A 15708-nucleotide genomic window follows, 5' to 3' on the forward strand; every position below is an offset into this window, starting at 1 on the left:
TTACACCATAGCTCAGTGGTTAGAGCATCGCTAGCTACAAGCGTGGGTCCCTAGTTCGAGTCCTGGTGGTGACAGTCAATTATATCTTCAGACTTTTTCCGTTTGTGTCTTTCCCTCAAACCTGTGATTGTTATTAATTTTATTTTGTTATTCATATCTTAATAGGGCATTCCTCACAGACTTGAGGTCGTCTTACGGGGTACCCTAAGAATGAAAGTAATGTATGGCGAAATAGGGTTAGCAATCCAGCAGTGCGGATACCAGATGGAGCGCTATTCCAACTGTCTACAGCCAAATATGCAAGAGAAAACAGACCGTAGCGTGAATAAACTCGGGGTAGATCAAGACCATTGGAGGAGTGAAGACGGTTCCGACATTGCAAAGTGTTAGCTGATGTATCAAGCTTTGGCGGTTTTCCTCAATCAATCATATACATCTGTACTTGGTATCTGTGTGCTTATTCATCGTATAGTAAAACTCGGACGGTGTAAGCGACCTTTAGTTCTAGTACTAGTACTTGTATATTACTTTCCCTGCCAGTTCTATCATCCATTACAACACTCCGGACGTCTGGATAATGCAGAGCACTCAAATCTTATAGGATATGTCAAAAAATGACATGTTATGCCTAAAACACCTTGGTCTATGAGTGACTTAACACGACTGATCACACAGCTTGGGCCTGTGTTCCCAAAATAAGATAAAAATCGGCAACACAAATTGAATGCAGACAAGAATCCGTAGCAACAGTGGCACAGGAGGGGGGGAGCGAGAAATGGCAACTAATCTCGCGAAATGGGGGCTTCCGACACGGCCAGAGTGTTCGCAAACAGACGAACATAGCACCAGCTACAGGAGCAGGAAACACATTTTTGGATAGTAGTTGGCCTCAGCCAGACCTGACACTGGTGGGACTGAAGAAGTCCCCACGAACCTGTTCTGCAGTACATGTAACAAGGCAGTACGATTCTGTTATATATCCGTTCACCCCAACTATTACGTGTTCCGCCTAGACCGTGATTCTGCTCCTAAATTACAATTGAACAGATGCTCACAACTGTTCTACCATAATCTCATCGTCTGTCGAACAAACTTGCATTTCGATCGAAGCCAGGCCAGTTTTAGTACAGGCGATCACTTAGCGTACATGCTTTCCAGAAAATGAAGCTAAAGTATATTTCTCGTCTTCGGGTGGCACCACCGTGAAAGCAATTGTTGCCAAGTGGAGTTTGTACCGTTGGCTTAGACGAATGGTAAAGAAACTAATAAGCAGTCCCTGGGGAAAGCCCTCCTATACAGGCACGATATTGGAGCCACAACGTGATCAGTCTCTGCTCAGATTATTGTCCTTATAATAGCATTTTGCTTTGTATTCGACGTAACTAACGTGAGGGGGTATGGCACAGGCCAGAATGCGACTGCATCGTCAGTCAACACATCCTGCACACTGTCTACTGGCTCTGCTGTTAATCGGAGGTGAGATTCTTCTTTATCAAGTTATTTATTCATTTATTCAACAAGGAACGGTAATGGTAGTATGGGAAGCAATCTTATGGATGAGGGCCAGTGGTAAAAGTGACAAAAAAGAGAAATGGAACGAATGGAACAATTTGGCAAGCTTATCAATGCATCCAGCTAGAAGCTCAGCATCTTAGCCATTTCTGGGCATAGCTGTCTTTTCATTTCCTTTCTCGCCATTTTGAGCAAGGAGGTGTAAGAGATGGCAGACCATGCTTGATTTTAGTCACTCTACCCTAGCGTTTTCACAACTTTATGTATATTGCACCAGGCAGAGGCCATCCTGGCGAACCTGATCATGCTCAATGTGTAGTTGTGCTTGTAGCATCATTGACTTCCCTACCTGCGAACATAGATAAAATGTACAAGAAGTTTCTTGCCGACCTCTACAAGCATTCATGCCCATAACGAGGCATACTGAAGGAATATATTGTATAACAGTCAATGAATCATCTTTCCCCGTTTGCATCTTTCCCTAAAACCAGTGGAGTACTTTATGTGTGTTCTTTGCCATTGTGCAGGTTTGTGTGCTGTTTCAGGCAAAAACACATGCACTCCTGAATCTGGACAATTTTGGGCGGAAGAGCGAAGCAGGTCAAAACCAATCGCATTTCCACCACCGCCTAAGACCACGGAGGTTAAAGTCACGGATCTTGTGTGGACGTTCAACTTCAGCCACGAATGCACGCTCTTCTTAGAGAATATAGAGTTTTCCTTCACTGGTGCTTGCACATTCCAACTTCAAAATCCAGAATACGGCTGGGTGGGACTGAATACCACATCCGTGCAAATTTCAGGGTCGTGGAAATCAACTACCATCGATGTGAATGAACGCACCGCCACTGTGATGGGTCAACCGAAGGACACAAATGATGGCAGTCGATACTTTACAGTCACTGCCAAAGGGATTGAGAATATTGCATGTGACGTTGAACGGCTCGTGTTGCGCACTACTGGTAAGCCGCCATGGATTAGCGAAAATCGTTCCGTGAACAGTATCATTTACCACCAAGGGTAGGAAATGAACATGAAATACCTATAGTTCCCTGTACTTCCCTGCTGCTTTGCTTGTCTACACAAGCAAAGCAACAGGGAACTACATTTACGCTAGAATGTTCCCTAACGCCACTAGTGACAATGCTCAACAGTTTTTGTTGCTGTTGTTGTTGTCGTTGTGGTTGTGGTTGTCGTTGTGGTTTTCATCGTTGTTTTTGTTGTTGTTGTTGTTGTCGTTGTCGTAATCGTTGTCGTTGTCGTCGTCGTCGTCGTCGTCGTCGTCGTCGTCGTTGTCGTTGTTGTTGTTGTTGTTGTTGTTGTTGTTGTTGTTGTTGTTGTTGTTGTTGTTGTTGTTGTTGTTGTTGTTGTTGTTGTTGTTGTTGTTGTTGTTGTTGTTGTTGTTGTTGTTGTTGTTGTTGTTGTTGTTGTTGTTGTTGTTGTTGTTGTTGTTGTTGTTGTTGTTGTTGTTGTTGTTGTTGTTGTTGTTGTTGTTGTTGTTGTTGTTGTTGTTGTTGTTGTTGTTGTTGTTGTTGTTGTTGTTGTTGTTGTTGTTGTTGTTGTTGTTGTTGTTGTTGTTGTTGTTGTTGTTGTTGTTGTTGTTGTTGTTGTTGGGGAAGGTGAGCGCAACCAAGACAAGCACGAGCTGAAAGTCTCAGCTGAGAAGGACGTTGGCGGACGTATATGCATGTCGATGACGATACTGGAAAGACCATTGGACTGTGATATCACTGGTGCTGTTATCGTATGTCCATACCAAAACATAGTGCATACTTACCCAACGGTGATACACCTTGCCTACGTTTAGCCCTCTGCCGTTCGTCTGCTCTTTTATCCCTCCTTACTGAGTACTGACACATTTGATTACGACAGATAATTATTATGTAATATCCCCCGCCCCCCCCCTTACCATTCGCTATCATATTATTGGGCACCCATCCCGTTTCAATTTGCTAAGTAAAATATAGACTACAAATAACTTACTGTCAAACTACGACTCGATATGTACTAGAGCTGATAGCCAGTTGGTGTAGAACGTCAGTACCGTCGGTCAGTGTCGTGCAATATCATCGCATCGTGGTTGGCTAACGCCCTCTCTCTCTTTGGATTGGCCGGTGTTCTCACTGTGCTATGAGATGCTGTAATAAATATATAAAAAATTAGCTGATTGTTTAAGTAACTGGTGGTGTTAGTGGACATTATAGTGTAAGAAAGAGTTCCTTGGTGCTTTGCTTTTCTATAAATTTATCCTTGGCTCTCCAACCGAGTTGAAATTGGAAAAGTTTTTTTCCTTGAATTGAAGAGTCCATTGCTGGGTTACTTATGGTTTACTCATCATGTTGGTAAGTTAACTTACAGGCAACATGCAAAATAGCAAATACACGAAAAGAAAGGGTATTGCGATAATGGTATGTACAATAAGGATAATATTCGACCTAAGCCTGGCAAGCGAATGACTTTTAAGAGAAGCGAAATTACAAAAGCGTAGAATGGCAGGTATTCATATAAATGGCGGACGCCCACGCTGCATACATTGTATGGGCGTACGTGAGCCACGCTGTGGGGATACTTGTTCGATTCCGCATACAAATGGATACAAATGCGTGGAAAAGAAGTTTCTCTAATCGCTGGAACTTGTGAGTTTCTTTCGATATAGATTACTGGTCTTCAAGTTATACAATAGTAGTGACCCAACGAAGTGGAATTCGCGGAATACAACGTTCGAGACGGCTCAACAAGTCAAGAGCGAAGTGCGAATTTACTATGTACGCAAATGAGAAAACCTACTTGTTTCCCCGCAGCGCTAGTCACGTGCGCCTTCAGTGAATATGTGCCATTGTCCCCATGGCGTGCTAGAGCTGATAGCCAGCTACTTTTAAACCATCCGTACTGTCCGTATGATTCGTGCAATGCTATTGCATGAGCTGATTGTCATGTAACAGGTAATTTTCGTGGACATTATGGCGTCACTTGTACTTCCTTGGTCCTTTTCTCTACTATAAGTAGAAATGTGTCAATGTTTACCGTCTTCCCAATTCAATAAAACCAATACAAGTACAATATAAATGTGTGTTTGTCGGACCCTTTACGAAGCGGATTCCTGTGTTAACCTGACACAGTTTCCGTGCACCAAGGCGTTGTGGATCAACGGTGAATGCCTGGATCAAGCGGAATCCTGTCATATCAGGACAGTTTCTGCTGAACCAAGGAGTGGTCCTTACTGACAGATTTTACTTTACCTGCATCATTGCTATAACAGTGGAGACACGGGCATGCGTTAAAAAATGTTTTTACTGCGTTAACAGAAGTATATCTCCGACAAACAATCAACCTCCGTATTGCTAGCTGTTTCAATCATGCTAGGTGTCATCCACGGCACTTAGTGTAAGCAACGTAAATATAGCACGCAACATGTTCTCTGTATACCTGTTGGGAATTCGAATATCGCAGGTTTTTTTTCTTTACTTGAATGTTCTACAAATCACAACATACCAAACAAAGTCCGACTTGTGTGATTTACAACTTAAATTGCTGCATCACACCTCGATGATGCTTTCCGTCATGACTCTCATTCCCATTTTATAGATGTGGATGAATGTAATTCCACCCGCCAAAGTGGTTACCTTTGTCCATCGAACAAAACATGTGTCAACATGATTGGGACTTACGGTTGCTGCAGTAGAGATGGAGATCGTGAAGACCGTGATAACTCGCCTATTGTCCCGGATAACCGACATTACCGTCCGTGTACTTCGCAGACCACTGCATCCATCACAGAAACAAGACCTTTAAGCAAAGCTCGGACAATCGGTAAGAATGACACACATGGGACCACTGCTGTCATCCCAGAAACAAGACCTACATCCAGAGCTCGGACTACCGGTAAGAATGACTTGCATGTAACTAACACGATTGCGATGAGAACTGTGGACACCATTGCGTTCTGGCACCAGCATAACATTTTTTTGGGAGATGAATGCATTTTGTTTTGCATTTACATTTAATAATTATAATCACTGTTTGTCAAGGATTCTAATAAAAGATGGAGCACATTCTCAGCTGGGATACCAGTACATGTAGTAAAATAATAATGGGCCTGTACGTACATGCAAAATTGATTATGTATTAAAAGTTTGTTTAAAACGACAAACTAGTCTTAAACGTACACCATGATCCTCCATTTATTCAATCAATCAATACCTTTTATTGAAACAAAGAAAAATGGTGGCACCCATGCGGCGGTACAGAGGATGGCCCACGCCTGGTATAAAGTAACCGTAAAAGAAAAGAAAAAAGTACTTTGAAGTATTACAGTGAAATAAGGCTCAAAATCACAGACAGCAAACGTTGTCGCCGTTGCAAACAAAGAGAGAGAAGAAGGAAAAGAAAAGAAAAGAAAGAAAAAGAGGTAAGCAACTGCATGTACATCCGCAGTACTTGAGTCGTATGCTTACAATGAACACTCAGCAGCCACCAGAACAGCCAAGTGAACTGGAAGTGGCACTGAAGAGCGCTGGTAGGAGCGCCGACTAGCAGCCATGGCTCTCACTAGGCTGAAGGACAGTTTAGTCCAGACGAAAGCCATGGTGACAGAAAAAAGCTCGTTGCGCTTGTCGCTCAGTTTGCTGGCAATCCTGGCAAACAGCGCAGATGAGGCTTTTCCCTGCCCACCAGTGGTGGAGAAGACAACGGGCACAAAATGGAGGAGTGCTCTACCTCAAGAACTCGCCGCTCATCTTTCCTCCGCTTCTCCTGCTGCTGCTTTCTGTAGAGATAGCTGCCTTACTACAGCGTGCGTAATGCTTAATGCACTTAATTCCCGTAGCTAGCCAAAAGACGTCACTTCAGTAACGGCTGGCGCTAGCCAAGATCCACACAGCTTTAATTCCGTGTTTGGCGGTTTGTTTGTGCCATCGGCATGTCTGGCGCTATTCCGTACCTGCCCTGTACCATGCCATCAAGGACAGTATGTGTGTCGAATGGTTTCGGATTTTAGAGCTGTCGGATTTGTACTGAGTTCTGGGGTGGATTCTCGTGCTGCGCACCTCAAGCTTCAGCTTGGACAGCAAACGCCATGCAGGGAGGCCCTCCGTGTTGCCGGTGCAACGGCAATGGTTCCTGTTTTGGCAGTGTATGTGTAAGGAGTGTACGTAATTGCCTGAATTGCTGCCCTGCTCAGAAAAATCGATGCCCAAACAATCCTTCTCCAGCCGAGCCTCCCGCGCCACCACGGCCTGCCTTGCGCAGCCCCGTACTCGTAGATGTTCAAGCGGTACGTCAGGTTCCCAGATCACCTGGGCCTGGGACACTGTCCCCGCGCCTGCCGAGGAGAACAGATGAAGGTACGAGTCGTACTGTAGTTTCGAACTCCCAACAACATGCATGGGCAATGCTTGAGGATAGTTGTAGTAGTAGTACCACATGTAGTGTGCCGACGATCGCACGGAGCCAGACAGTGAGGGCAGCCACAGCCCCTGCGGTGCTCGACGCTGTCCCGTCAGCGCCCAGCGTCACCAGCTCGCAACAGCTAGCGTGGGACTTGCTAGAATCCGAGGCTGCCAAACCTGGAACGGGTCGAAACCAGAGTTCCTGTGGTCCCAGCAAGGATCATGAGGCTGAACACCTCACGGACGCACTACTAGCAGAGTTCCGCGCAGCAGTATAATTATGTAAGTGCACCTTCTAGCAGCTTGCAGCTTGGATTGCTATCTGACGATGAAGATGACCGACAAGAAGCGCAACTCTTAGCTTCCATTGACTCCAGCCAGTCTCTTGCATCTCTACCGGGACAGCCTGGCAACCAGGCTAACCATGACACTGATGAACGCACCTCCCAACCTATCATCACGGATATACCTGCATACACCAAGTGGCCTCAAACTAATTTCACCCTTGGAACCATGACCGCGGAAGACTATGCGATTGCCATTGGAAACAGAGAAGCGGTTCACTTTCCACCGAGCGCCTTTGACGTACCCAGTGGCTCCCTCAGAAGGGAATTTGTTATGCTTCTCAGCCAATACCTCCTTGTGTTTGGCATTGGCTCCACTTTCCGCTGTCAGGGAGTCAGCAGTGCGTGAAAAAAAGGATTTTCCCAGCTTCATGACAGGCGGCACGTGCCAGGACCGGCGCGGCGCGAAGTTACGGCAAGGTAAGCTTCTACTCGAAAAAAAATTGAACAGTTCCGAGCTAGATTCAGTGAAAATGGCTACAGGAGACCGATTTCGTCTCAGATCTGGAGCTGGACTCGCGTTTGGGGCGCGTTGTGGCGGACAATGAAAAGTGCTCTTGGCGAGTTTGGGCGCATTGTATTTCTCTCATCAAGAGCTTTCCAACGAGCCCAAGATCTTCAAAATCGGTGTAGTAGAACCAAAGTTATGTTGGAAATGGAGTGCGCATTTCGTGACTGGCACAAATTCTGCGGAAGCAAAAAAGTTACGGACTCCTTAGGGTTTAGGTAGCGATACTCATCCAGCTGCTGCTACTCCAATAAACCTTCTCCATGCCCCGCCATCAGCCTTTGCGAAGTGCCTCAAATGCCGTCTTGAACTCTGGCGAGCAGGTGCCATCTCCGATTTATTAGCAGAAAGCCGTACCATACACAACCAGATCGAATCCCATCAGCGGCGACAGGACAAAGCTTGCGCTGGGCATGATGACACTATCAGAAACTATGCATCCCTGATAACTGGTGGGAAACTCAGCTCTGCCCTCGCACAACTGGAAGAGGACAACGGAGTCGGTGTTTCGAACCTGGATGATAGAGTCGATGGCGTAACTGTTCGGGATATTCTTGCTGCCAAGCACCCGCCGGCGGAACCCACCCATCCGGATGCTATTGTTCAAGGGGTTTTACCTCCACGACCACATCCGGTCTGATTTTGATACATTAACTGTAGATGTCGGCCGCCGCGTTGCCCTAAATACACATGGAGCAGCGGGCCCGTCGGGAGTGGACGCTGACACCTGGAGGCAACAACATTCGTCGATCCAGCGTTACTGGTGGCATACCTTAATTGCCGGCTTATACCTTTGGATAAGAACCCCGGGGTGCGGCCAAATGGCATTGGTGAAGTTCTCCGTCGTATACTTGCCAAAGCCATCCTGTTTATGATACGGGACGATATACAAGAGGCTGCAGGCAGTCTGAAGGTCTGCGCTGGACATGAAAGTGGCATTGAGGTAGCCGTTCATGCCATGGCGACTGTTTTCGACGATGACGACACAGAGGCGTTGTTAATGGCGGACGCTTCCAATGAGTTTAACTGCAAAGCATGTCTTCACAACATCCAGCATCCCGGCTATGTCTGCTATCGTTATCAACATGTACCGACACCCTGACAACCTAATAGTCGGCGGAGAGGTGCTACAGTCATGTGAAGGTACAACGCAGGGAGACCCTATTACGATGCCACTCTATGCTCTCGGTGTCCTACCCTTGCTGCGGTTTGTGGCAACTGAGGGGATCGTGCAGGCTTGGTTTGCTGATGATTCAAGTGCTAGTGGAAAGTTAGTGAAGGTACGGGCTTGGTTGGATGCACTGACCACCAAAGGTTCCTTGTACGGATACCACCTGAACCCGAGTAGATCTGTCCTCCTCGTCAAACCGGCAGTCCTCGGGCTGGCGCAGGAGCTATTCAGGGACACTGTGGTGACCATTCGTGTGGATGGATGTCGCTACCTAGGTGTTTCAATTGGTACTGCTGAGTTCCTCCAATCCTATGGCGAGGGCAAAGTCCAAACCTGGATAGGCCAGCAGGAGCGTCTATCCGTCATTGCGTTCTCTCCACCACAGGTGGCCTTCTCGGCATTCACCAGTGACTTAAAACACAAGTGGTCCTTTCTGTGCCACACAATGTCCAACGCTACTCCAAGCTTTGGGCCGCTGGGGAGTGCTATCCGGAGCAAACTGATCCCTGTGGTCACCGGACGTCAGATCAGTGCCACAGAACCGCAACTGACGGGATGCCTGCACGGTGGGCTTCCGTAGAACAAGAAACTGAGTGTTTGCCGGGTTCAATTTGAGTTCCCTTGAGTGCAGAAACTCGCTGACTGAGTGCAATTCCTTCTCAAGCTTTTCAATTGCCTGCAACATAGACATTTGTATCATCGACATAGAGTTGGCTGGCGGAGAAAGCCAAGCATGCTGGAAGAGCGCGTGCATGTATGACCTGGCGCGTGTACGTTGTCACCTCTGGCGTGGATATTATTGTTGGTCACGCTGAAACTTACCCGTCCTGATGAGGATCGAGCCGCATTTTCCCACTTCTGTCCATGCTCGGCAAAATGGGCTCTCTGTGAATAAGTCAGTCTGTTAACTGGGTTTTCGTTGAATTGGGTGACGGTGAAAAGTGCATTCTGTGAGACTGGCACTCTGTGAGGTGTCATTCTGTGAGTTGGGAATCAGTGAAACGTCACACGGTGAAATTGGATTCTGTGAACCTTCTGTGAACCTACAGTCAGCGAGTGCAACAAAATGACGCCGAATGTCTCAGTACTCCTTGTCAGTTTTGTACCATTTTGTGGCACTAACTGACTGCATAAGATCTAATTTCGTTGGTGGACAGTTAGTAATAACTCGTAACAATTCGTCCTTCTTCTTTTCACAATAATTTAATTGGCTCACCATCTGAGTCAAACATAATTCGATAAATCTTGTTTTCTGCGAATTATTCAGCTGGCTGATTTGGGGATTTTGTTAGTAACGATCTTTCTAATGGTTAATGTTTGTTCTAGAGGAGGTCAAAGGGCACGAGTTACACAACTCTAACGTACTATTACTATTAGTACAGAACTGGAGAGCTAGAGCGGTCATTTTACAGCAACATTATCCGTTCGTAATGTAGTGTCCTGGATTACCGACTGTTTTTGCGAAACGAAAGTTTTAGTATTTTTAAACCCCACCAACCCACCTTTTCTGCAGGTAAAACGGAGTCAAACAACATATTGATTACAATTTTCGGCCCCCGGACGTAACTGGGTATGCTTTCTGTACATTCAATAACTAATTGAAAAAAATCCTTAAACCCACCCAACCCCAATCGAAAACATTTCGTTTTGAAAATACGCACTTTGAAACAACATTTGTTAGATTTTCGGCGATTTTTCAACGAACCCTCCAAAATTGGTGACAAGCTTAGCAAATTTTGTAAAGTCTCGTTTTCGTCGAATTTTTCTCCGGCCGATTGGGGGAAAGCCTACTTCGATAGCACAAATCGAGATTTGTTCGATATTATTTGCACTTCTGCAGAGCGTTGTTGCTAGTGAAATTCGAGTCGTTCAGGGAAGGAAATGCTTCTTGTTTGAAGTGAAAAGGGTTCTCAGTCCCAGATTCTTGTCATACTCGATAGAGGTGACCACACTGTAGTGTTGGCGTGCTGGAGTTCGGAGCGGTACCTGGTTTTGGAGATTGAGGAGGCGCTTTCCGTCGTAGGGAAGGAAATTGGAAATTTTGCAATGTGGCGAAGTGAAAATATTCAAATTTGTATATTTCCAGAAACCGTGGAACACATTTTACGAGACATGTCCTGGGTAGTAGTGGGGATAGTCCACTGTCCTGCAGTGCATGATTCAGGGAAATTGACGCCGTCAACGGTTTCAGCTATGGCCTTGAAATTTGGCCGTTTTAGGAAGGAATTTATTTATATTAGGAGGGGTGGGCCCTTGCTTTGCTGGATGTAGCCCTGGCTCTATGTCACATTGTTAAGACTACTCAGATGAGGAAATGTTGGCATTTTTAACTAAGTACACAACCTACTCGTCAGAAGGGGAGAAGACAACAGAGTATACAATTAATAAAACTTCAGGGAGAGTAGGGGCTGCAAAGCAAGCCTGTGCTGGGGACGCAAGTATGATGGCGGTTTGTTCTTAGCTCCATTGTGTACGCTGTACCACTGACCGGGGCTTGTTTTGGGAACCAAAATTCAGTCGTATATTGGGCCCGAGGTGGTCCCCAGTTTCCAAAGTTATTCAACGAGCCCGTTCGTATGGTAGTTATAGACCCCAAAGGAAACCTACTTGCAAAATATGAGCGAAGGCGGATAGATGGCCCAGCCCGGCTGTTCTGGTTTTCTCAGATATGCTCTCTAAAATAAAATAAACGCGCGGTGAAGAAAAGGAAGGGCACGACGATTGAGGCGATTCAGTGTGTGGATGAAATGCACACCTCTTCATTTGCACTTGATTGAACTTTGTACTCCCGGAACGCTGGTAGTTGTTGCATTTCAGCTTCCCAAGATCACTGCTGCTCCGTTTCCGGTGCGGTGAACAACTCTTCAACTCCAAACAACAACGTGCATCCTTTCACGTTCTTTCCAGTTATTGGCTGTTCCAGCCCTGCGCAGTAAACTGGTAACTTGTGGCCAAGCACAAGGGGAAATTTTTTATGCGGCTCTTCAGCATTTGTGCCCTGTAGTTCTGACCTTATTCCCTCACCTCCACCGATATATTCACCTGGGTTATTCTAGTTTTGGCGGCGGCCTTGGCGGCGTCGTTTCGGCACGTAGTGTAATTAGGAAGAAGTTACAACCTCATGTTCAGAGAATTCTCCCAGATTTGTAGAAGGGTTTCGAATATTGGATTACTCCTTGTTCAATTTGTGCATAGTTCACTACCTGTTTTCGCCATCATTGTTGACATTCTATGTGTGTATCGCTTAAACAATTGTGCACACAGTCATACCTTGACACAAGAACAACAAACCAATGGCGTCATGTGGCTGCGTGAACACTTTTTCTAGCATTACTAGGAGTCTTGTATCCACGCCGCGTGTTCATTTCAATCTGTGCACTGCAATTTTCTCCTGTCTTTGCTTTGCGTGTATATCCTCGAATCCGTCACCCAAACGCAACCAACTTTAACTCAAATGATAAATTAAAGGTGGATTCGTCTCCATTTCGACCTTCGCCATCTCTATCAGTCTTGTAGTGATCGTCTCTGTGCTCATCATCTCAATTCTGATAGCTCAGCTGAAGAGAAAATATACCAAAGCAGCCCACGTATGTATTCAAACTGGAGGTTTACAGAACACGGTGGGAACAGCTGGCAGTAACGCCCTATCCCTAACATGCAATGACGCCTATGGTACGACGACGTCTGGAGTTCGACAAGATCCTTCTCTGTACGATACTATACAGTAATCTCTATTCATCATTGCTCAGAAGCAGGACTGAGCTCTACATGGATCTACATGTGCACTGATAGCATAGTGACGTTTGGTGTACATTGTACATGTGCATGTGTATTGTAACTATGCTTGTAAATTTGAATATTTTTCCATACTTCAAAGTCCTTTTTGAATACTGTTCATACTTTACCACACTCATTGTCACGCTTCTATTCGCTTCCTTCTTGCGCATCTTCCTCGCACGGTGCTGTTGTTACCTCAATATGAGGTATTCCATTCCTTTCTCTATGCTATTCTAGAGCTTTGTTGCATTGAATTCTTTTAGGAGCATTCAGGTTTCACAAAATCCGGCATGTTTTCTCATCGTTTCGTAGATATCAACATTTTGAAACATGCATACAACACAACATAGATGTATGTCACTCTGAGCTTAGGCTCTTGTCGATGCCAATACTTTAATTAATTAAGCTAAGAGAACGAGTCTAGCTCTAAAAGACATGTTATATTTTGTGTGTAGCCAGGTTCGAAAGATGAAGCCAATACGTTTGTAACAGCCTGCATGACGCCCTCGTTTTTAATTATTGTTGTTATTCGATCTACTCCCCCTTTTATTTTGCAGTAGGCATACAAGATAATGTTAGTATACTTGTACATGTATTTGAGATATTAGCAGTCTGTGCATTTTTATAAAGGTAGTTCGCGGCTCCTTTCGTACTTTTTTAGCAGGTATTATTCACAAGAGGGTTTTCAGCATCGTGATTCTCCACGATATCTTGTGGTCTTCGGAGTACTATTGCTTCAAGGGCGTTTCATCGCTCTTGTATCTTGCTTGCTGTGCTCTTCTCGTTTTGGTTGAATCTAGCCCTACCCATAAATGCTTCCCGTCCACACAAGCGCTCAACTGTACAAATGTTGAAGTTTCTACTTCACTTCAATCAGCTTTCCATGAGAAAAAAAGATGTTCTGGCACTCCTGTCGAGTACCATCGCAACAACGAATTCTGTGTGTTGCACAAACACCTCGTCGCACCTTACAGTTTCCTTTAGGGTGAAGATCGACATGGTAAAGCCCGCAGAAAAGTTTCTGAGGGAATCTTGAAAATTGGCATACCCCTCTATATGGTCGAACACTTACATGATTCATGGGACTACAAACGAGCCACACCACAGCGTACAAGAACAAAGTAACGAACAAAACTCAATCAAGGCAACATTATCTCACTTTAGAAGAGTTCTCGCTTAGCCATGCCAGCATTCCAAAAGACGAAGACCATCATTCCTTGACGCCACAAATGATCGTCTTGAAAATAGCCAAAATACAAGCGCTGAAGAAAAGCGAGCTACGTCCTCATTAAGCAAACACTATACACCGGCAGATAGTAGAACACCTCTTCTAGCACTGAGGACATCTGCCCCCTCATCCTTTTTCGTTTTTCTTGAAATAATGGTTTTATTAATTTTTCCACTCAAACATGCTGAAATACGTCCAAACTCACACCTGCGCAGGAAAGCTCGCCCCTCCGCGACGTCTAGTCGAATTTTCGACTTCAAAACCACTCCCAACGCTGCAGAACAAAGTGTATACTATTTGCTAATTGAGGATGTACTTCGCTGTTTTATAAGCGCTTGTCATTTGGCTATTCTCAAGACGATCATTTGTGGCGTCAAGGGATGATGGCCCTCGTCTTATGGGATGTTGGCGTGGCTAAGTGGTGCTACCCCAAAAACTCTTCGAAGGTGAGGTAATCTTGCCTTGATGGTTCGTATCTTGTTCATGTACGCTGTGCCGTGGCTCGTTTGTAGACCTATAAATCGTTTGTAGACCTATAAACCAATATTGAGGGGCATACCAATTTCATGGCCCCCTTCTTTTTGCGCGGGCTTGGGAATGTCAATCTACACCCCAAAGCAAACCTATCTGCAAAATTCGAGCGAAATCTGAGAGATCGACTTGCACGAATGTTCTGGTTTTCTAAGACATGCTCTCTTACTGTACTGTGTAGAACGTTTCACACAGGTTTCACAGCTGAGCACAGGAATGGTGCAAAGACCCTCGCACATAGGTCCTCTTTCTTTAACGTTAAAACATACATGTGTAGCCCCTCTTCACCTCTACTAGATTACATGCATGTACATTGTAACATCAACAGTCAGTTGACTAGCACTACACCGACCTGCGCTGCACCTCTTGAGCATAAACGCATGCCTGACCTTAGGCTGCAACCACACTACGTACAAAATCACGTACAAACTGCATTACAGTAGAAATCGTCATGCCGACGCGTGCGAAATGCAAAATGCGCTTTGTAGGTTTTCAGCAACTGGCGCACCCCTGTAGAAAGCCACGTTTGTCGTTTTCGTCGTTTTCGCGCTCCATCTCCTGTGTACAACTTTGTTTTTGTACCTGGTCGTCGTACATAACATCAGCATCTGCATTGTTTTTGAATTTCCCGGTCTTTTCCAGCACATGGCACACACTTTGGTACCACAACGTCACGTGCTGTTCGCGTGAAAACGTCAACTATGCAGACCGAAAAGTGTAGTGTGGTTGCGTACCGTCTTGTACTGAGATATGCATGAAAATTTGTACTGTGATTTTTACGTAGTGTGGTTGCGGCCTTAGGCCCTATTCACACACGGTACAAAACCGCATACAAGCATCATGTTCTTTGAAGTGGGCATGGAAACATGCGCGAAAAGTGAAAAATCACGTCAACGTTCAAAGCCATCCCGGAGCGGCTGTGAAGGCGGCTTTGAAAGCGGATTTCGGCTTTTAGTTTTCAGGCAAGTCGAAACGGGTGGTTTGGTGTGTCGAGTGCGCAGAGTTTTTGTTAGTTTTTGGAGAGTCCGGTAGTACGCAGCCTCGAGTTGTCTTTTCTGCCGAGGGGGAGCTACGGCTGATAGAACTATGGGGAAAATACAAGCGAGAAAAGTGAAACTATGATGAAAAGAGATGTTACCGAGAAGAGGATTGCAGATGAGCTGAATCTGTGCGGAAAGCAGCTACCCGGAGTGATCAGGAAATGATATACACGGCCAACCCACGGCCGCTGTCGTTCACAACTCCAGCAC

General features: G+C 45.5%; 1 long non-coding RNA gene across 1 annotated transcript; it reads left to right on the forward strand.

The window, feature by feature from the left end:
* The first annotated feature begins 2048 nt into the window (after positions 1–2048).
* LOC135812539 (uncharacterized) lies at positions 2049–13597 on the forward strand. The gene is made up of 3 exons (XR_010552842.1): positions 2049–2474; positions 5098–5394; positions 12391–13597. It is a non-coding gene; the product is annotated as an uncharacterized LOC135812539 (long non-coding RNA).
* The last annotated feature ends 2111 nt before the right edge of the window (positions 13598–15708 follow it).

This window comes from Sycon ciliatum, chromosome 3 (genome assembly GCF_964019385.1).
Source record: "Sycon ciliatum chromosome 3, ocSycCili1.1, whole genome shotgun sequence".
Taxonomy (NCBI): domain Eukaryota; kingdom Metazoa; phylum Porifera; class Calcarea; order Leucosolenida; family Sycettidae; genus Sycon; species Sycon ciliatum.